General features: G+C 41.3%; 1 protein-coding gene and 1 long non-coding RNA gene across 4 annotated transcripts in view; one reads left to right on the forward strand and one right to left on the reverse strand.

Moving 5' to 3' along the window:
• The window catches only part of LOC110834369 (goosecoid homeobox), a 40968-nt gene that overhangs the window by 12314 nt on the left and 5281 nt on the right, over positions 1-23373 (forward strand). The window lies entirely within an intron of this gene.
• The window catches only part of LOC147873323 (uncharacterized), an 84321-nt gene that overhangs the window by 12140 nt on the left and 48808 nt on the right, over positions 1-23373 (reverse strand). For all 3 annotated transcript variants that reach the window (XR_015535981.1, XR_015535982.1, XR_015535983.1), the window contains exon 2: positions 575-655. This is a non-coding gene — a long non-coding RNA (uncharacterized LOC147873323). The remainder of the gene's footprint in view (positions 1-574; positions 656-23373) is intronic.

Below are 23373 nucleotides of genomic sequence, written 5' to 3' on the forward strand. Positions count from 1 at the left end.
CCAGGACAAGGAACACACAAAAATTATGAAACGTTGCAGGGTTTCGATGTTACAAACCAAAAACACAAAACTCTACACGCTGGCCACCTTAATGGCCCAAGGGTTAAAATTTGACCACGCACGGAACTGTTCATGAACTGCAAGTTAAAGTTTAGGTGACACAAGTTTATTACAAAATGTATTTGTAGGTGGAAGATAATATTAAAAATAAAGAGTGTTTTAAAATAACAACATGAATACGGCACTGCTCAGTTATTTATTAAATTTATCCAAAGATTTAGGTTTAATTACAGCTGAACAGCTCACAAATGAAAGACGACTATAAAATGAAAAACTGTTTGCATTGCTAGTGGCGATCATGCAGGTTAAGTTTACTGTTCCACACATGCATAAAGATAAGAATCCCATGATTTACGACGTACTTGTGTCGTTATTCGGCTTTATAGTACCGGACAACGCAAGTCTTTAGGAGGTCCTAAAAACGTGTTAAATAACCTTTCTCTCTAAGCATAATTATAGTAATTGTATACCGCGATTAATTATACGTGAATAATAGTAAATTTGCTTAGCTAACCTTATTCAGCATCCTTCGTCAGCAACACTTCTTAGACACGTGCGTCTTTCAACAGGCCGGAATTATTCCTCTACATTCTTCCTATAAGCACACAAACAGACAGCGAGCGGGTTATCAACGCGCTACGATCTTACGTTTATTTTCAGAATTACAACTAAATTAGAATCGAGGGTCAATTTTTAGCGCCATTATCTCACACTGATGATCTCTGCAGTCATAATTACATACCAATTAAGACTCTTAATAAACATTAATCATTAATAAATAGCCACTGAATACGAGGTGCGATCGGAAAGTTTCAAGACTGTGTCAATAGAGGGCGAACCGGATGTAGTACGAGCTTCTGCCTTTAGGCGGTGCGGCCTACATTCATAGTGAATCAGTGTGCCAGCCGGCATCATCGAATTAGCATTTGTTTCTTAGTTACGGGCGTTTTGGTAGTGCATTACACCGACCCTCCTGCGATTTCGGAATGGCGTGTGCATCAAATTTTGCCAAAGACTCGCCAAAACGGCTACGGAAACCTATGAAATGCTAAAGCAAGCATTTGGGGAGTCCGCAATGGGTCGTGCACAAACTTTTGTGTGGCATTCACGTTTTAAAAATGGCCGAACCTCTGTCGATGATGACGAGCGTTCTGGACGACCATCTTCGAGCACAACGCCCGAAAATGTTACGATCGTTGTGTTCACTCTCAGGGGAATTACTTCGAGGGTGATGGATGAATTTAATACCTGAGATAAGTGTACGGGTTTTTATAGGCGCAGTCTTGAAACTTTCCGATCGCACCTCGTATGTAGGTAAGCAACAGGACTTACAATTATGCTGTATCTAACTGGCGCGCAGGCAAACAAGCGATCAGCTCTGTCCGTCTCTGAATACGAATTCTTATATTCGGAGTTACAGGTATAAAAGTGCTGATTATCAGAAGCAGATTATTCACAGTTGCGTTAAAATAACGCAAATAGGTTAAACATCTCAACTGTTTTTGCGTGAGGTACATACAAATTCATTTCAGATTTCCTAGCGACTTTCATGGGATGGATCAATTAACGTGGCCTGCCTTATGCCAGGGGAATTAACATGGCAGTGTACAAACTGCATCAAACTAATTCCACGTTGTTTTGTCATCTGTGAAACAAGAGACAGTCACACATCTCGCTGCGCAATATTCAGATGTCTTCACGCTTCAGAGACATGAAACAAGCCGTGTCCATGGCAACGAATCAGCTCAGTTATAATGATGATGTTTTCAGCTCACAAACGATCGCCGGCTATCAGAGAGCACGAGTTGACTCTCCTGTGCAGGAGAAACACGGGCCGCTGCTCCAGGGTAAAAGAAATTGTCATCAATCATTTGTATCAGGATACTAATTGTAGATCAACAGATTCTAGTGGAGAATCAAACGATAATCTGCAGCTAAAGTCCGAGGTACGGCCACGTTCGTGTTCCGTGTTCCTGTTACGCGACATCGTATCTCAAAATGCGTCCTCCGTGTTTTATACGTGGGCCGGGGGTGGAGGGTTGTTCACCCCTCCCCCGTAGTCAACGCCTTTGTTCCCCTCTGGTTCGACGAAATCTCTGGATGTCAGAGGCTACGAAAATTCTTTGACGATCGAAAGAGTTAGCAAGAATTATAATTGTAGATCTACCATTCAATTATAACTTCAGGGCATATTCTGATTAATACACATTCATATAACTGTAGTCGGGGGCCATTGCGTGAGTTGCATATCCGTCAGAGGTAAAATACAAGGCGATCAGAGGAGTTGGCTTGCCGATTCAATTCCTCTGTCTCTGGTTACTTTCCCCTAGCAAGCCAGCAACCTACTGAAGTCAACACGATTTTATGAAGTAGCATTTGAGGTCTCACGGGCGGTGGGTCCCGAAGATGGCTGTCCTCTGGGTTACAGCGCCGTGTATTCTGACAGAAATTTACATCAATTTGCCTCCATCATCAGGACCAAACTTCTACCACGACGCTGCGACCCAGTTTATATCTGGCACAAAAGTTGATACTGAAGCTGACTGTATCATCATTTGCCTTAAAATATGTACGCGTACGAAGAGTTCAATGATTGCAGTATTTTGGACACTCAATTTTCTAGACAGAAACAGAAAATCAGCGTAAATCACGGGCTAAGAGCCTGATCGTGTCAGTAGATTCTCTTGTTTCCTACAAGACGACGAAGAGAGAAAGAAATTAGTAATTTAGACACTTGCGAACGAATTATCAATAAACTCTCTTAGTTTCGCTGACTGAGACCATAGAAACAGCAGGTAAATTTGCGAATTCCGATGCGCTGTGGCTGGTACATAACCCATCAGAGAAGAAAAAGTCATCTCAGTAAATCGCCCAAGTCTCTCGATGTTCCATTAGCAACAGAAATAATAAAGCCCGCTGCTTCCAGACCAGTGCGCGGGGGATTCATTTCACATATGCACCCCCCCTTTTCGGCGCTCTGGCGTCCAGAATAACAACTCCATTTGTATTATTTTCTATCCATCCGTTCTCTTTCTTGTATGTTATCCACTGGCGTGCGTCTGCAATTCCCGTCGAGCTCCGACTATATTATTCCTGCTCGGATCGCTTCGTTGCGTGGATTCTGTTCCCTAGCAACGGAAATCTCCGCCTCTGTCTATCTTATTCCGAAGCTCATGGCTTACAAACAGCCAATAGGCCTATGATAATATCACGTACAGGCGGGGGTGCCTTATTTCCTTTGAACAAGGCACGATATAAAATGCCAAGGAAAGCCATGGCAATACCTGAATCAGCTGTGTCTCATCTGCTTCTCTCGCATTCGATGTCGTTTGTGTAAGAATGACTCAAGTATCTTATCGTGACGTCACAACACACAACCGATGTCAAATGGTCGCTCTGACGCCAAGCGGACTTTCGGGACAGTCTAGGTAGCACCCAGAGAAAAAACACGTTGGTAATAGCTGTTAGTGACGGTCGATTCAATCAGTGGCGTTGCTTCCTTAAACATTTTCAGTGATAAGTTAACTTGTAGAAAGCGACTCAGATATGCGAAGTTCGCTGTCAGCGGCTGACTCGGAACAACGCGGGCGCGTTGTTCACTCGCTGTTCCTTATAATCTCAAGACGATAGGCTCCGGCCTGCTTTACGTTTTCGATTGTCTTGGTATTATTTCAGATCAACCTTACATAGGATAAAACTCATCCGATCGTAGCTAAAAATTACGTTCCTACCTTCAACAAAAACACACCGCGCTACGTGTATAAAAAACTTTTGTCTTACATTTAGAATAAATAAGAATTCTCATTTCTGTGACGGATTTCGTATTCAGAATGGTCTGAAATAAGGAGATGCTTTATTACCATTGCTTTGAAACTCTCCTTTAGAAATATACCATCAGGAGAGTTTAAGAAAATAAAAGAATGGAACTGAACGGGACACGTCAGTTTCATCGACATGAGCGGAAATCTCATCCAATTCCAAGTGGTTGTGAAGGATAGAAGGCTAGGAATCTGAGGGACACACATGCAGATTAGGTGGAATTATTTTAAATGAAGAAATGAATCAGTCCGTATACCTGGACAGTAGCTAATATAAGTCTAAGCCAGCTTCCTTCTATATCCTTTGCAATTCATGCAGAGTGACCTACTGACAGCGTTGAAATAAAATCACAGATAGGCTTAGAAAATTAACATAATTTCATTTAACAGAGTGTGTGCACAGCGCGAAAGGAATATTTCTGGATGTCTGAATGTATTTTCGGAATTAATCATGAAATTCATTAAAGGAAAGCCGCCCTGCAAAATTTAAATCAACATCGCAATGAACTCTACAGACCAAATTTACGTTATCGTATGTATTAAAAATATATTAAAATATGTTATCGTATGTGTTATTTTAAAATGTTTTTCCTCTTACGTAAAGCTTTCGAGTTGCGAAGAAATGGCGACACTTTGTCGTCGGAAGTTGTATAAAAAGTTTCATCAGTATTGTTTATTAACACAGTTTTGATCTCACGTGACACGTACTAACAGAAATAAATGCAGAAAAACTGTTAAAATCGCAAAATGCAAAATTCCCTTATGCCAGTCTTGCGTCAGCACTCACAGATTTCTTTCTGTTCGCGAGTCTCTGTCTCTTTGTCTCAAGGCTGAAAGTCGGAATATCTCGAGACTTAGAATCTGCAATATTCACCGCCATTCTGCTTACGATTTCACCTCGTTTGTTTCTCCGTCTTTTATTTCATTACGAACTCACTTCTTCTCGTCACGCCAGACAGATGAAAGGATGCGAGGTACTGAATATTACTCGGGACACGGAACGCGAGGCCTCAGCACGAAATGGCTTTCCGAGAAGGCTCTTGCATTTGTTGTTGAATGGGCCCCACGTCGTTGCTTTGAGCTCCGTGGAAACCATGTCGACGAAAATATTGTTCCGCTGTCAGTAAATTATATCAGCGGTACTGAGATCTATGACAAGGAATTAACGGAGTACAGCGGAATGCTAAGTGAAGCTGCCATCTTGTAGACAGATCGACGTCGTTACACCGCTCATTGCTAAGACTACGAGACTCGACCGAAGGCCCCGACCAGTCTGGTTTTCAGGAGAGCCGATTAACTGAGTCGAAACACCACTGTATCTTGAGTTGACCCCATCTGCTCTCAGCCATGTTCAGTACAAGAGTCTTCGCACTGCGAATAACGAGCATTGGTGCGTTAATGACACGTGAATTCACGAGGATTTGCGGATTCCATGTTTCGCTGACCTCATAATACCACTAACTGAAAGTTTAGACTAGATTCAAAGTCAGCTTATGCGGGGGAATCTCTTGGTTCGGTAACCAGGAGGGCACGCGCCTACCGCGGGTTGTCTGAAGTCGCCCACGGGCTTAGCTGAGGGCGACTGACGACGGTCAGCGGTCCAGTGGAGGCTGACCCAAAAAGGCGACTACCCTGACTGAGGTTTTCCGTGTTTCTCCTTATTTGTAAGGCAAATGGCAGGAAACATTTTAAAATGGACACGGCCTTCAGCTAACGCGGTTACAATATTTCTGGGCTCAACTATCAGACATCCATCCCGTCAAAGTTATTTGACGGTAACCTCCCCTCCCCCGTTCCCATCAGTACCAACGTCAAGAGATTCTGCCAAGGAAACAAAACCCGTCAACATAAGCAAATCTCCAGTTATAGTTCTTCATTTCCAGTTCCTTACATCTTGGCTGGTTGGTCCTGAAGACGGAGGCATCATACTCCTTCGAAACGTTGGTGCGAGTCAGATGACTGCATGGCAAAACAATCTCGGCGACCATGTTACCGCCGTGAAACCTCAAATTCTACTCTCAGAATTCCATTTTAAGAACTTACTTCAATTTCTCTTGAACATGTCAATTAAAATCATCTCAACAATTCATAATGATTTGTAAACAAAATCACTAATTAAATTTGGATTTCAACTTACGTTCCTGCAATTCATATGGAATGCACACAGTACATGATTTAATTATGTATAAACAAAATAAATAATTAAATTTACATCAACATTGCATCATGAAGTCGCAAATACATCGCTAGAACCAATTTTACGAGTAAATTAAAATGAAGATAATGTCAGTGGTTCGAACACTAACCGCGGGTAGATGGCATAGCTGGCAGACTAATGCCGCAAGGTGTGTATGGGCACACTCACAGTGTCTCAAACATTGCAAAAAATTAGCGTTTTAGTGGCAGATCTGTAGTTGCAAACAACTAACACATCAGCAAATACGAAACAAATAGAAAACCTAAAATATTTTTTGATTTTTTACAGTTCCAATGCGTAGTAAAAGTTCGTTCTTCCCCCGTCTTGATATTATGACATCGCCACTTTGTTTTACTGACATTGGCAACCTAATTCAGCAGCGTTTTTGTGCGTAAACAAACATTTTAGGAAACATTTACAGTGGGCCAGTGTAAGACTACACGTAAACAATTATGTTTTTTTTACAGCGTAAAGCACAGTTTGAGAAAAAATTCAGAAAACAAAAGCAGTTTTGACCAAATTGCGAAGGAGAGACATTTATTTGTTAAAGTAGGCTTAAAAACGCAAAAGTCTCTGAAGTGATCTCTTCTTTTCAGAATTTTAAACACTTATAATTTATTTGAACAATCATTGGAAGGTTTGGCGAGGACTGGATTATATTTATGAAAAATCTCGTTACGTCTTCTCAGCCTTCTGACAAACCTCCTTCAATGAGATGTACAAGATACACACATTCTCTCTGGCCTTCCATTTTTTCCCCACAAGGACCCTAATAGATCCATTCCCGCAGCCACGTCCACAATTTTGGTTGTGCTGTTTCAGACTCTCTTAGTTTCCCCCTAAAAAATAACCCAAAATAATTTAAAACGAATCTCAACAACTTCGTGTTGAACGACGCCAAATGCATTACAAGATTCGCATAAAGTTGCGAAACACGCGGAACGAAGAAGGAGATAAACAGAATAAATAAATTTATTGGAATTAATTATTCGGTTTTTGTCCGTCTAATCACAATTCATACTTAAAATTTACAATTAAGATAATTAAAATATCATTTTATGTTCCTCATCGAACAATCGATTTACAATTGGAACATCTTCTTACAACATGTTTCGGTTTCTATATAAACCATCTTCAGGTGTAAAAGTTAAAATTATAAACTTAAAAACTTATTTTGTTTCTATATTCTTTCATATTCATTAATATTTCTTTAAATCATTTGTATTACAGGCCGATGTAGAACATCAAAAAACATTCACTCCAAAACATTCACTCCAAACATTCACTCCAATATAAAAATGAATCTGGAAGTGAACATCACCAAAATGTTGCATATCAGAAATTGTAATTAAGTTTTAAGTTTATAATTTTAACTTTTACACCTGAAGAAGGTTTATATAGAAACCGAAACATGTTGTAAAAAGACGTTCCAATTGTAAATCGATTGTTCGATGAGGAACATAAAATGATATTTTAATTATCTTAATTGTAAATTTTAAATATGAATTGTGATTAGACGGACAAAAACCGAATAATTAATTAAATTTCACAATATGACGCAACTATATCATCTTATGAAATTTATTGGAGCCAAACCCTGCTCTCCGGCTACTTATGACCGCGTTGTCGTTGGACAAAACACTTCGTTAATCCTTTGAATAATAAAGCTCATTTAAATTTTTAAAATCATGGTTCCTAACTCAAATAAAACACAACTCGCAGGTATCCTTCAGAGATTTAATTTGAAACTGCATATTATTACTCCGCATTTTAATTGGACGTATGTAGGCGAAATAATATCACGGAACTCTAATCGGCAAACCTGTAGAAATGATACCATACAGAGATAAAGATATAGATAGTAGGATAATATTAAAATGGATCTTAGAGAAATAAAATGTAAACTGGATAAAACTGACTCAGGGTTTAGAAGCAGGTTGTTATGAGACTTTGGTTTACATAAAACGAGGAGGATTTCTTGGCCAGCTGAGAGACTGTCAGCATCTCAAGGACGGCTTTGCTTCATCGAATGAGTTGTCCTGGTTACAACTCGGTTGATAAAAAAGTGGTGGCCTGTTGATATAATGATGATAATCTTCATGCACGTTGTCTCTTTCACATGAATCTAAGAAATCCTGATATGTAGCTGTAAATATGAGAGTTGTTAAAACTCGTGTCAATTTCGAAATGTGTAATATTTAACTATGAAAGTGTTGAACTGGTTCAGACTCTCCACGCGCAGTTACCAATCCCCTGACCTCTTCGGGTTATGTTATGACGACGGCTTGTTAGCTGACAGGCGTCGGTAAACAGCCTCATAAATTGTATAAAAATTTTCTTGGATATTATCCATCGTCTAGTAAATATAAAACGTAAATCGACGTTTCGGAGATGGGACTCTATCTCCGTCTTCAGGTTCCTACACAGTTGGGCCCACTCCGGTCCGGAGATAGGGATTAGCTCTATCTAGTGGGCCCAACTGTGTAGGAACCTGAAGACGGAGATAGAGTCCCATCTCCGAAACGTCGTTTTACGTTTTATATGGATTAACGAGATTCCCACTGTCCCTATATACTACTATATTATATTTCCTGTCCGGAGATAGGCATTAGCTCTATCTAGTGGGCCCAACTGTGTAGGAACCTGAAGACGGAGATAGAGTCCCATCTCCGAAACGTCGTTTTACGTTTTATATGGATTAACGAGATTCCCACTGTCCCTATATACTACTATATTATATTTCCTGTCCGGAGATAGGCATTAGCTCTATCTAGTGGGCCCAACTGTGTAGGAACCTGAAGACGGAGATAGAGTCCCATCTCCGAAACGTCGTTTTACGTTTTATATGGATTAACGAGATTCCCACTGTCCCTATATACTACTATATTATATTTCCTGTCCGGAGATAGGCATTAGCTCTATCTAGTGGGCCCAACTGTGTAGGAACCTGAAGACGGAGATAGAGTCCCATCTCCGAAACGTCGATTTACGTTTTATATTTACTAGACGATGGATAATATCCAAGAAAATTTTTATTCAATTGACTCTTCACCATCGTCAAGAGGTTTCAGATCTGAGCCTCGTAAATCTTGACTTAATTTTGGTGGCGTTGAAACAGTGGTCGAAGTGGGGATAAGATCAGGATTTAAAAATGGCGGCGAGTTGTGAGTCTGCGTAAATACGAGTGCTTTACCCTAATATTCCTCGTCAGGATTTGAGGTTCTCACGACGATGCTTCCTAATATGGCCCGTCTTCTGGTTTGTAGCGTCGTACAGTCTCGTAGAAGTTTACCAGCATTTCGGATGTCCTTACTGCCTCCATCGTCAGGGCGATGAGTCGTTTTGATTCCCAAGCTTTCTGCTCACTCTGCCCTTACGATATCGGCTTATAATTTCTTACATCTCGGAGCAGACGTTACCCTGAGACTGCACTACAGAATCACAACAAAGACGCTTTAATGATCGAAAAACTTCAGCATTGCAGCGTCTGAATTTCAGCTATTATTATCGGTCTACTTCCATCAGCGGCTGAAAGCGGTTTTAGGATATTATGAATTCATCCAGTATTCTTGGAAACATACACTTGCTTGTAGAACGATTTTCCAGGGAGCTCTTGTATAAACAAAAAGGAAAGCAGTTAAGTTGGTTTAGCAAATCGAGCGGTCTCTGTTATCATAGCGCTGTGGGAATGGAGACACAGATAGACGGACGGACGGAGAGAGAGGCTTCCGTTCATCATACTACCCGCTGAGTTCACCTGCTGACGCTGATAGACAAAATAGTTCTACCGGCTTTCCTGCTTACTGAGCTCAAGTCTCAGGCTGTCTGTATTTTGTCGAGTTTTCAAACCAAACATAACTTTTTCACATTCAGGAGGATCTACAACGAATCTCGGCCCGGATACCGTATAAGCTATCTGCGCTATTTTTCAGTTCCACCAATCAAATTCTAAGAGATTACCTCAAAGAATCACTCACAATCAACGGACTGAGTTGGATGAGAGTCACTAAATAAGCAAGAAGAACCGGTAGATTCTCGAAAAACAACTGTCTCGATGCGTCGTTAATCACACGGAACAACTAGTTTCAAACCCGACTGTACTTGGCGCAGAAGTCTCATACACGCTGTTACGAAGGGGAGAGACTGTGGCCGTCCCCCAGATCATACACGAGTAAATATGGGGCAGTGGTGGGACAAAGCTGACAGGGAAAACGAAAGAATTCTGAGAGAAGAATCTTGACCCACTGATAGTTCGTCTGCCACAACAAAGTTCTGGGAATTATTATTACGAGAAAGTGTTAATCTTCCACGTGGACTGCCCTAGGCGCGAACCCTGGCCTCCGCGATGTGAAGCCGGTAAAGACGTTGGTGGTTAATTACAAGGGCAGGCTAGCGGACGACAGCGGCTGAAGAGGTGACTTTACCAGTGGCTATGGTACTAATCGTGTCTTCAGGTTAGATTACAGATCCCGAAACTTGTGCCTCACCAGAACTTAAAGGTCTTTTTGTCTCAAGAATGTCAATAAGAAATTACATTTTGGATCCAATAATTGGTTCACGATATTATAACAGGTTTGCTAATATCAAGGCTAGAAAGAAGTTACGTTTCAATTTCTTATTGACATTCTTGAGACATTTAGAAAGTGTTTGGACATGTTTAAATACATGATATACCAACCACGGTGGTCTAGCGGTTAGAACGCTGGCCTTGTAATCCTGGGGTCTCGGGTTCGAATTTATAACTTGTGTTGGGCAAGGCCGTGGTCTAGGCAACACGGAGTTTTCCTCCGTGGCATCCCAACAATTACTCCATTCACACACAGAAGAAGGCAATGGCAAACCACTTCTGCATCATCTGCCAAGAACGTATATGAACAGGTCCCAGTCCGAGAAAAGGATGGAAGGATCCTGTTCATATGGACCTGTCGTCAGACAGAACACTAAATAATATAATATAAAAATACCTAAGCACGCCGGTGGGGGGTACCTAAATTCACGGGGGTCCCGGGCAGTTACGCAATTTGCCCGCCGGACAAATCGGCGCTGACTGTAAACTCGGACACAAGACTCGTCGTTTGTTCTACTCGAAGACTTTATTTTTCTGTGAATACGCGCTGTAAATTTTTCCTTTGCAAAAATGTATTTTGATATTTCTGTTTACACTGTTCTAGGGTTTTAGGTCATAAACCTGAGACGAGGTACACTCAAAAATTCTCACTCATTAATAGTTCTGTGATCTGTCTAAGTGGAAAGGAATGTTGAACTAGAATTAGTACTGAAAGGTCTCGGTAGAGCACTCTGCATCGACTTTTCTCTGTCGATTACGGTCCCTAGAAACAAAGCTCTAAAGTTCACGCAAGAAAATTGGTACGATAACATCCAGCCAATAAAAACACGATTTAAATACAACATCTGAAGGGCAAAACGGAACGAATCGCTTTTTCATTCCGTTCTCGTTCGGTTTTTCTGTCCTCACGGTGTTTATTTACTTTAACTGGAGTCGAATCTACTCCGGGGTCACGTCCCCGTGAAACCTCGTATGCAGATGTCGAATAAGAGGACAATGATAAAACAGCAGGCTACGGAGAACGAAGGGGGAAGGCGACCCGAGAGTAGGGAGGGGGCTCCCCCCCCCACGTCCCTCAGGGACAGCGATCAATGCCAGTGTAATTAACCCTCCGTTGAATTTTTGATCCATTTGCTGAAACAATGAAATGTTTTCAGACTAAACAATATTAGCCCTCCCTAATGTTGATACGATGTAATAGAATAATCTGCCCTGAGAGGGCTGAAGGCCTCGCTCTGCGTTTAAAGCAAACATTCAAATTATTTCAGAACAGTGATTGTATTTTTATTAATGAGAACCACAACTTGGCATAGTCCGATTACATTAGGATGACCTCGACGTGAAGCCTTTTGAAGAAATGGCTCTGCTTTGCTCAGACGCGCAGACTGATGCAGGAACACAACCAATTGCGCTCGACTCGAGCTGAAACTAGGCTACTTGTGATGACTTCGTTAATGATCAAAGTTGTTTGCCGAATAAAACTCAGTCCGTACACTGAAGATTCCACGGCGATGTGGATTTTGATACTGGTCTTATGAGTTGCTGCCTCAGCCCTGAAGATGTAGGCACTATGTTCCTCCGAAACGTTGCACACAGGGAAATACTACACTACTCGGCAGGCTAAGAGAACACGCCCATGGTTGAATAAGGCCTCTGCTATCCCGACACTTATTATTTGTAGTGTTCTGTCTGGCGACAGGTCCATATGAACAGGATCCTTCCATCCTTTTCTCTTCTCGGACTGGGACCTGTTCATATACGTTCTTGGCAGATGATCCAGAAGTGGTTTTCCATTGCCTTCTTCTGTGTGTGAATGGAGTAATTGTTGGGATGCCACGGAGGAAAACTCCGTGTTGCCTAGACCACGGCCTTGTCCAACACAAGTTATAAATTCGGGCACCGCCGGGAATCGAACGCGAGACCCCAGGATTACAAGGCCAGCGTTCTAACCGCTAAACCACCGTGGCAGGTTATCCCGACACTAGAAATATTAAATTTGGTATGAGAACGTATAATGACCAACATGGACCAGTGAGAGGCTTTTGTGAATACTGAAAGGAATTATCCTGTTCTCAAGTATGACTACTCCATGGAGTTAGACAAATTATAAACATCAAATGCGAATTAATTAATTTTTGAAAGTCAATTATTAACACGGCGACGGTGGGAGTCTCTGAGGTGAAGTCTGACTAATTCGAGAATGAGTCGATAAGATTTCACGAAATTTCTCATGGACGTTATGCTGTTGGAGCCTCGGTAAAAATCTTACTTTTTAATCGCCTTCGATCGCAAGATATCAGCGCACGGGAATTTCAAACACGTGAGGTGAGCGAATGCTTACAAAATTACCCACGATCCTCTGCGCGTGCGCGATGACGCCTATGCGTCGAATGTGGCGCACAGGACGCCTTTCAGATCCAAAAGTATTCCATGCAGCAAAACCGTTTATTATTAAGGTTATTATTAAGGTTATTATTATTATTATTATTATTATTATTATTATTATTATTATTATTATACATCGACGAGTGCTTCAAAATTCGGAAGAGAGAAAAGTAAGTTTGCTGCCTTATGACATAGCAGATTATTTTCACGCTAGTTGGAATAATTACTGAGGCATATTATCGAGACCAGTGTTCCCCGAAAATAGTTGTTCATAACCCCAGGAGCCCCTTCCTATGAAAACGTTTACAGGCCAGAAAAAGTTTATAGCGGAAGCACCATTCTGTTACTGCTAAATTATTGTCAAGAATCTTTATTTGTAATGAGCTGATATATATATAAGTCAGCTTACATTTAAAGAAAAAATCTGAAGCATTTTTCCTCTATTTTCATTATAAATACATTTTTAAATATATAAAAATTTAAAATCAAAATAAAGTTCACATCCAAAGTAAGTAAATATGGGGGTTTACTTTAACTGTGACATCGGGGCTTGTTCCCGTGATATTTAAAGGGATATTTGGAAATTTCAAGGTTTTTCAAAATTTGTATTTATTTATTGAACGATTTCTCGCAAACCCCTGATGTTTTGCCTAACCCTGGTTAGGAAACACTGATCTAGACAGGATCTCTCAATACTTTACTCCGGGCGGCAGACAGATGTTTTGTTCCTTATTATTGTATTTCAAAAACATAATTATTTTTCTTCCTTATCTGATTATGTCAGCGTACACATACGTGGTAGAATTATTAGACACTACTGTACACTGATTGTTAATAACATTTGTAAGGCCAGTCAGCTGCGTGTTTCTGTGTCCTGCCAATGGTATTATCAAAGACACTGACATTTTATAATATAATATAATTAGATTCTCTTTTATCTTTATTTATCCACACTTTATGGGTTTCATATTGTACAGTTTCGCTATGTCTCTTTTGTTTTAATGTTATTTCTTAATCTCTTACGTAACTTGTAGCTTGTATTATATTAATTTTTATCTTGTGTGGCTGTTCTCAGGCACGAGAATAAGGAAATTTAATTTAATATAATTTAACTATTCTTGTTATTATTATTCTAAATCAGTGACAAAATAATAAAAAACTAAATAATCTACCTTCAAGTGTCGTAAGCGACCGGAGCTTACGTCAACTAGGCCGCATTCAGACCTTCAGTACCGTAACATAAGACTTACGTAACTATGGACAAATCCGTGCTGTAATCTAGAAGTGAACTCTGGACCATTCGAAAATCAGCTGAATAGAGATTACCGACGCAACTCATAAAAATTATAGGTCACGCAGTGTCGGATCTTAAATGGAAATGAGGAATGTTTAGAAGAATTAAAAATTCAGCTGACAAGAGTATGAGTACAAGATCATTTTTTAACTAATTGGATGATTATTTATTATTATTTAGTGTTCTGTCTGACGACAGGTCCATATGAACAGGATCCTTCCATCCTTTTCTCGGACTGGGACCTGTTCATATACGTTCTTGGCAGATGATCCAGAAGTGGTTTGCCATTGCCTTCTTCTGTGTGTGAATGGAGTAATTGTTGGGATGCCACGGAGGAAAACTCCGTGTTGCCTAGACCACGGCCTTGCCCAACACAAGTTATAAATTCGGGCACCCCCGGGAATCGAACCCGAGACCCCAGGATTACAAGACCAGCGTTCTAACCGCTAGACCACCATGGTGGGAATTGGATGATTAATGATTAATAAGTCGGAAATAATATTGGAAGAGGAATTGGACCTAAACGGGAGAATACGGTTAAGAAGATGGCGCGCGATGGTGCGGACTGGATTAATCTGGCTTAAGATAGGGACCAATGATGGGGGTGTTGTGAATACGGTTATGAACTTTCGGGTTCTATGAGGGACTATTCGTTTCTGAACGACAGCTCTGCTGCTTGCAGTTAGTTACTGTCAGCTGATACCGATTTGGTCTTCTTAAACGTTTCTATATTTATCGTAAAATTTGGGGCAGTTTTTTTTAAAATATCTACAAAATATTTTTGCTCATAAAGTTTTTGAGTTAATTTGCTATCTGTCTATGCCTGATACTTCATACCCACAGCTGTACTATGCCACACGTTCATAATGTTATTTAACGTTTCACTGACCACAGAAAATTTATATATTTAAAAAGAAGTTATAGTTTGACAAATTTCCGTGACTACATCAAGTGACAGCACTGTCGCCTTCGGTGTGGCGTTATGTCCGCGTTCGACTGAAGATGGGAACTTGGAACGCATGGATCTGTGCAAAGCCGTATGATCTTCATACGAAATTTCAAGAAAATCTGTTCAAAGCCTGGGTCTTCTCAGAAAGTCGGCTAAAATGTATCGATATGGTTACTGTAACAGTAGAAAACCTAACCTAAACATGATCGGCAGAGTTTTGCGTTTCCGCAAACGGGCTTAGACACATTATAAGAATTCCGTGAGGGGATTCCCCTTATAAAAACACTCTACAATAGCTAGACTGTACCTCGCAGTCCTCGGTTGATGGAAAAAAACCCGTGTTTAATCCGCCCGAGGGGTTCTCGGAGTCTGTTTGATTTATACTCCGCTGCGGTAGAAATGGCAGCACTGAAGTTTCAGTTCAGATGGAGACTAGGCCCCGCTGTATTATAATAATATAAAGCCTGCCTGCGGAAAATTGAGTTGGCCACTTGGAACCGTAATCATTTATGTCCATATATCACTGAAGTCTTTAGGGGTTGGTTAGGGGTTGTATCGGGCAGAAGGGGGTGGAAGCTGGGGTATGGAGCAGCGTAAAACAATAGAGCACTCTTTCCTGCGAAGGAAAGCTTCCCAAGCCACACAAAGCCATGCATTTCTAAGCACTGCAAAGGGATTTTCTTCAGACCCTCATCAATTTTAAATGAACAAACACAATGTTATCAAGTCTAAAACAAGCAGAAAAGTTAATCACATGTTGATATCGAAGATCAGCAAGAAACTGGCAGTCGTGAGATAAAACAGGACCATCTTTTAACCTCAGCTGTTTAAACTGTAGTGGAAAAAATATCTATGCACCGCTTACTTTAATAGCGGATAGCCAGGTAATAGATGCCACGGTGGTCTAGCGGTTAGAACGCTGGCCTTGTAATCCTGGGGTCTCGGGTTCGATTCCCGGCGGTGCCCGAATTTATAACTTGTGTTGGGCAAGGCCGTGGTCTAGGCAACACGGAGTTTTCCTCCGTGGCATCCCAACAATTACTTCATTCACACACAGAAGAAGGCAATGGCAAACCACTTCTGGATCATCTGCCAAGAACGTATATGAACAGGTCCCAGTCCGAGAAAAGGATGGAAGGATCCTGTTCATATGGACCTGTCGTCAGACAGAACACTAAATAAATAGCCAGGTAATGTTCCCACACACAGTAACTGCGTGCTTTGCTTGAATCTCAGAGGAAAATGCGACTGTTTACTTAAATAAGATCAATCGACTGGTAGTTTTAATCCAGTTGCGTTCCCCTGACGGCAGGAACCGAATTATTCAACAACTTTCGTAAGAATTGATTTCCAGATGGTTGAGGCAAAGAAATTTCATGCTACAAGCAAATAACATACACGCCATGTTAGCTAAATGCACGAATGTACGTAAGAACCACGTAGTCAAAACAGGGCAATGCGCATAGGAAAAAGAGTACTCCTTTAAGCGAGTGCCTTCCACATTCAAGTAAACGCCATCACAAGTTTTGAACCGTTTTGAGAAAATTATATAATTTTGTGATTGTAAATAATTTTGAACTGACGTTTCTGGGTTATGACGCCGTCTGGACTTGTAGGTGATATCAATTATACCCTGAAGATGGAGGCGATAAGGTCCTACGAAACGTCGATAACCATGGCTTCACAAACCAGAAGATCGCAGTCAGACATTTCTCCATCGTGCAAACTTTAATTCGCTTATGCTATGGTAGCTCTTGTACAGCCCTGAACATCCTTAATACAAACAAACAAACAAACAAACACAACGCCGACGACGGAATTCTTCCGAGATCTCTGTTTTATGAAGCTCCATATTTATGAAATTTAAAACATTTGATTGTCTGTTTCTTGAAAATATTTCAGATTTTGCTGAAAATAGGCCTCTGAATTATTTTATTCGGTATAAATATATTCTAATATGGAAAAAGAATGAACAGCATATGCGAAAAGGTGTCGAGGCTACGTAAAATCGTACGCCGTGCATTCGACTCGTGTACCCGGTGTTTCACGATCACACGTCTGACAACAGACAGAATCCTAACCATGTCGCTAATTCAGACATTTGTAGTGCCGAGTGCCGACAGACTTACCCTGCGCACTTACGAGTGTCCTGTCTCCCTTTGTACGCTGTTCCGTTCTGCAAATTTGTTATCCGTGTAAATTCATTCAACTACGTAATATGAAGTCTACAGCGGCAATTATCATGCAAATTGACTGCACATATCATGTCTCCATTGAATCTCTCTCCAGAGGCTGTTGGAGAAAACAGAACAAGACAATGCGTACTAAGAAGAAGACCGATCTAACTCACACGGCCCAGATTCCGACATTCTAATGGACGCGATTGGAAGGCCCTTCAAAGGGGAGGGGGGGCCGTAGATTCCTCCTTCTCCCTTTTAACAAGCGCCTCGTCGTCGTTCGAAATCACCGCCAGAATCATTGCAGACTCCTTTTATCACTTCAGAGAACCATCGAAAAGAGTCTGTGTATAACTGAGAAGTATGAGTTTGGGGCAAAGTCTAATCAAAATCTTTTCAAAATTCCTTCACCAAGATGCGTTAATTTCACGAGTGCCGTGCGTTTGAAAGACTTTCCGTCGATATTATGCATATCCAGCGTGTACATGAGTCACAAAGATTTCTAGGTGACAGACAAGTGGGAAACTATTAGGCTATCATTTATAGCAGTTACAATTTTTGTGTACGGAAAGAAAGATGGTAACTTCAGGTACATCAAGATTTTTATAAAATTCTCTTTCTGCACTTTCGATCCAACAAAGTAGAATTCAGTAGGATATACAGAATTACGAACTTATCGTCCGTCAGTCCGTCCTTGCCTCTCCATTTCCCGGAAAAGCTGCCTCGCAGAAAATGAAAACCTAAATATCAAAATGTTCTCTTGGAGCGAAAACAGGGGGGAAAATTGTATAAACTTTATTCTGTTTGAAATCAGGGACGGGTGTGTCCAGAAAAAAACTCGTACAACGACGATGTTCTCCCACACAACACACATTAAATATGGCGAATATAAAAAAATAAATACAGAAGTTCTCTTGTAGAAACAAATCTGAAGAAATAATATTTTTGTCTCTTTCTAAGATTGGGCATAGGGATGACCAATACACGTGTTCAACATTTCTGTTTCGAAAAGTTTGTACAAAGTCGCTGGAAGATCTTGGTGAATCGTAATGTAGAATTCTTCACGTTACGAACATTTTAATTTAAAGCAAATGAACATCAAAACATCATCGCAAGAAATATGTAGGCCTATATACGTTTTGGATTTTCCATTTAATTTCAAAGGTATGTAGTAATTTCTTTTTTAAAATGTCACCTATGAATCTTTTTAAAATTCTCGCTGGCGTCCAAACGCCCTTCTGTGGGCACCAAGGTTCTTTGGCGACCCTGAAAAGACAGTCGTTAAGGGAGGTTAAGATAAACCTGATAACCGGGAAGGAAATTAAGGATCTATGCACCTTACGCCCATGTTGCTCGCAGGAACTATGAAGCAAGGCGCTGCGGAGAGAAGCTGTTTAGACTGTCTTAGCCAGGAAGCAGAAGTGGATGGCGCACAAAAGGACGGGACAAATTGGCTTTTCCAGTCCTGACACAAGCCTCGGCTTGTTCAGAATTGCAGGGAACAGATTGCTTGCTCTGATTATCCTACCGCGTCGCTGATTTACCCTGCCCGCCGTATAAACAGAGAAGGTGTCACAAACAGAAGCAGCGAAACCACTCACTCATCTGGCGATCGCGTCGTGATACCGCGCTGAAGTGTTTTCTATAGCACCCGAAGAAATCTGATGAAGCCAGACAAAAGAAGGCAGTTTTTGTGCTGGAATGGGCTCCAGGAACATCACTCACCCGCGATTACACTCACTACAGCTGTGGCCCGGCCCATTTCCTTCTGGATTCGTCTGCCCTGAAAACGAGTGAGCACTTTTCTTGGAAATTATTACAGCAAAATTGCACTCCGAGTTCTGAAACTTCCCATTTACAATTTATTACGTTACGAGAACGGATAACCAGAATTGACGGCTGTACTCTGGGTTGTCATAGGCGAGGCCGACCACCAAAGCCGCCTTGCTTGAACCCAGGGGGATGGAGGTAGCACGTGCCACCGAAAAGTTCGTATACAACCGGAAGAACACGACGAAACTGTGGCAACACGTGCGGACCGTCACTTTGTATTTGGAATACGAACCACTTCCTCTGCAGACTCTGGATTCGGTGATCCAGTCAGCCGTTTTAACATCACTGAGATTGCCACTCCGAATTCTGTGTAGTGGGACACTTGGCTCTTTCAATTCGATAATCACTTCGCCCTGAAGATGGAAACAGTAAGGCTCTCCGAAGCATCGGAAATTCAGCCACATATAAGTAATACTATCACCCAACAACCCTGCAGACTCGCAGTCTGCAATATTTTCTGTGCAGAAACAGAATATGAACTCGTTGTTATCATTCATTTACATAAACGTTTATCTCCGAAACGTCGTTTTACGTTTTATATTTACTAGACGATGGATAATATCCAAGAAAATTTTTATTCAATTGACTCTTCACCATCGTCAAGAAGTTTTAGATCTGATATACAAATAAAGACGATTAAGGAAATATGGCTTCCTGAAATAAGTCCGACTGACCTAAGGGAATGTCTCGCGACTTTAGACACGTTCTTTCTCAGTCACATTCATCTCGAATGGAGCACGACAGCAGCATTACAGTCGTCGATTCACCGTTTTATTAAAATTATCCAGAACGAGACAAATAAATCACTCGAAAATTCTTCTAACATTTATCACCTCCACATACAACTAGACATTTGACATTAATGTTGTTTTGTTAAACATCATCGTGCATTCGCGAACACGCAGAGTTGTTCCTCTAAACTTCATTAACTTTCAACAAATTATAAACACATACACGCAAATCTACTTTCATGGAGATCAGTGCATTTGTGGATTACGTACAGTTAATTACAAGGCAGTGGTAAAAGCGCGTATGTGCACGTCCTCCGAACAGAGTTGCGTTGTGTCTGGAGCACGTAACCAGAAAGTCATCTCGGGTAATCGAGCACAGCAAAATTGTAAACAATTCCGACGACTGCACCTAAGCACCACGTCTTTAAGGCGCACTGGGGGTGGATCGTGGATAGTCCCAACCAGCCATCAGCCACTTAAATCCAATCACTTTATAAAGTTAATATTACGTGACGCTGTAACAGTGGAATAAAGTATCTAATATAAGCTCAGTGACCTGGGTCGAAGGTCGGATTTTAGATTTCAAAAACTTTGACAGATACAGGTTACAGATGGCAGTCTTCTGGGGTTGGTGCGCCGTTTAGTCTGGTAGAAGTTTAACAGCGTTTAAGAGGTTCTTGCTGCCTCCATCTTCAGGACGGCGCAACATCTCGGAAAACAGCGATCTTCAACTGAATTTACATACTGCAGAATTACAACAGCACGGACTAAGTCATCTTATTAATTTCACGAATAAAATTAAAAGACTTAGCAACAGCTGACTGTCGTCTTAAGAGAGGTCACTGCTCCCTCGTTCCTCAATCAACTGCTACTAGTATTTTCCTGAGTTTTCGTTCCGAAAGACTAATACTTGTAGTCTATTAAACGCCATTTAATAGACTAAGGAACTGAAAACTACTCGGTGGTATATTAAATTGGTAAGCTACAGGCTATATGAAATAGGAATATGGTACATTATAATTCTAAATTTAATATTGCACGATTTCAGGTGTCAGACTTAAACATCTAAAGGAAACAAATACCAAGAATTGAAAATAAAAAAATTGTGCGATTATTACAGCTGCATAAACAGCCATTCTTTTAACTCTGTACACTACTTGGATGCAGCACTGTTAATAATTTAGAAAAAGCCTGTTATCTGCAGGGTACATATGGGCATAGACATTACCGACGTTTCGGCTTATTTTGCTTGCACCTCCTTCTTTAGGTTCAACTCAGACGCTTCAGTTCTCTGCCTTCTTGCCACCCCCGCCCTGTCATACTGCGTTGAAATTAGCGACGTTTCGGTTGAATTTTATGCTTCCATATTCAGGTCCTCAGTCGCCCTGTGCGAGGCAGAAGGAAGACACTACACACCGCTGTGATAACCTGAAATTTAATGTTGTGACACTCGAGTGTTACGAGTAGCCCCGCGAACGTGGGTTGGAAACCACTGAAATAATTCAAATGATTGCTTGCAAGTCTCGATCCGTATTATTTTACTTTGTCAAATAGAAATTAGCAATTAAATTTATAACCATAGAGATGGGGCGTGTTCAGAGAACCACGAAGTGGAAATCACATTGACCCCCCCCCCCCTCGTACACATAACTGCAAGTCGGAATTAATGTCCCACTTCCACCCCGGCCAAAAATTTTTGTCGTCGACAAGAGAACCTCAGGTGTCACCTTCAAGAAACGACTCTCATTCTTACGCACGGGATTTTCTGACTCAGTACAGCAACAAATTTGCGATTCGTTTCCTTCCGAGAGTGACGTCATGCTCAGCGGCCGGCGGCCATGTTGTTACGACTTCATTGAGAAGATCGCTGTCGGAGATCTCTCAGGACACGGCTCACGAAACTTCAACGCAGAACGATTAGCATGCGCGATGACGATGGGGCTCAATTAGTTTATCTACGAAGAGGCGTCTTATTACGCATTTTATTAATTTATTTATATACGTATTTATTCACGTATGTGTATATATTTGTTCGTTATTTGTTTTTCATTTTCTTATCATTTGTTTATTCGTTCATTTATTTAGTTAAAAATTTGACACTAACTGCCACGGTGGTCTAGCGGATAGAACGCTGGTCTTGTAATCCTGGGGTCTCGGGTTCGAATTTAAAACTTGTGTTGGGCAAGGCCGTGGTCTAGGCAACACGGAGTTTTCCTCCGTGGCATCCCATTCACACACAGAAGAAGGCAATGGCAAACCACTTCTGGATCATCTGCCAAGAACGTATATGAACAGGTCCCAGTCCGAGAAAAGGATGGAAGGATCCTGTTCATATGGACCTGTCGTCAGACAGAACACTAAATAATAATAAGATGAGGTGGTCTAGCGGTTAGAACGCTGGCCTTGTAATCCTGGGGTCTCGGGTTCGATTCCCAGCGGTGCCCGAATTTATAACTTGTGTTGGGCAAGGCCGTGGCCTAGGCAATACGGAGTTTTCCTCCGTGGCATCCCAATAATTACTCCATTCACACACAGAAGAAGGCAATGGCAAACCACTTCTGGATCATCTGCCAAGAACGTATATGAACAGGTCCCAGTCCGAGAAAAGGATGGAAGGATCCTGTTCATATGGACCTGTCGTCAGACAGAACACTAAATAAATAATAAAAATATGACACTGTCCATACGTAATTTCAGAAACCAACGACAGAGGCTACTCGTCAAATATGGCGGTGCAGCGCTCCGTCAAGGCGAGGCCCCAGAAGCCATTTTGTCGAACGCCATGAGTCTTGTTCGTCAGGCACTCAACGCATCGACCCCCCCCCCCCCCAAAGCCTAAACAAACCACTGCTGAGGGACAAATCTGAAATTGAACCGACTTCTTGGTTTCAATCGATACATCGAATCAATAGCGACGATCTTGTTAAAAATTCTGCTTGATTTTAATGTTGACGGCACACAGAAAACTAATCGCAGATCTTCCGGCTGATGTGCCGTTACAGTATAAATAATTTATTGGGCTTGTAAATGGAAGTTACTCTGGGAAGTGTTATCCAAGAACAGCAAGATTTCGAAAAATAATTACGTAAGCAAACTTCTTTTATAAATTTCGCTTACTCATTAAGATCTCTTCGTCAAGCCAGAAACTGACTTCGTAACTTCCATTATCCGGGTTAGAAGCGTAACCTAGGAATTTTCTAAGTCCCGGAAACAATAACAGAGCAGACCTGTGATACTCCAATGATTTTGTCCCACGGGTCACAAGTCCCTGCCTTGCTAACCAGGAATTACACCCCTGATCCTGACTGCAACATTAATAGAAGAATGACCTAAGGTCATTTAGCAATAATGTTCCTGGATCA

This window comes from Zootermopsis nevadensis, unplaced genomic scaffold, assembly GCF_977971745.1.
Source record: "Zootermopsis nevadensis isolate Lab colony 2312 unplaced genomic scaffold, Znev_1.0 Znev_ptg000020l, whole genome shotgun sequence".
Lineage (NCBI taxonomy): Eukaryota > Metazoa > Arthropoda > Insecta > Blattodea > Termopsidae > Zootermopsis > Zootermopsis nevadensis.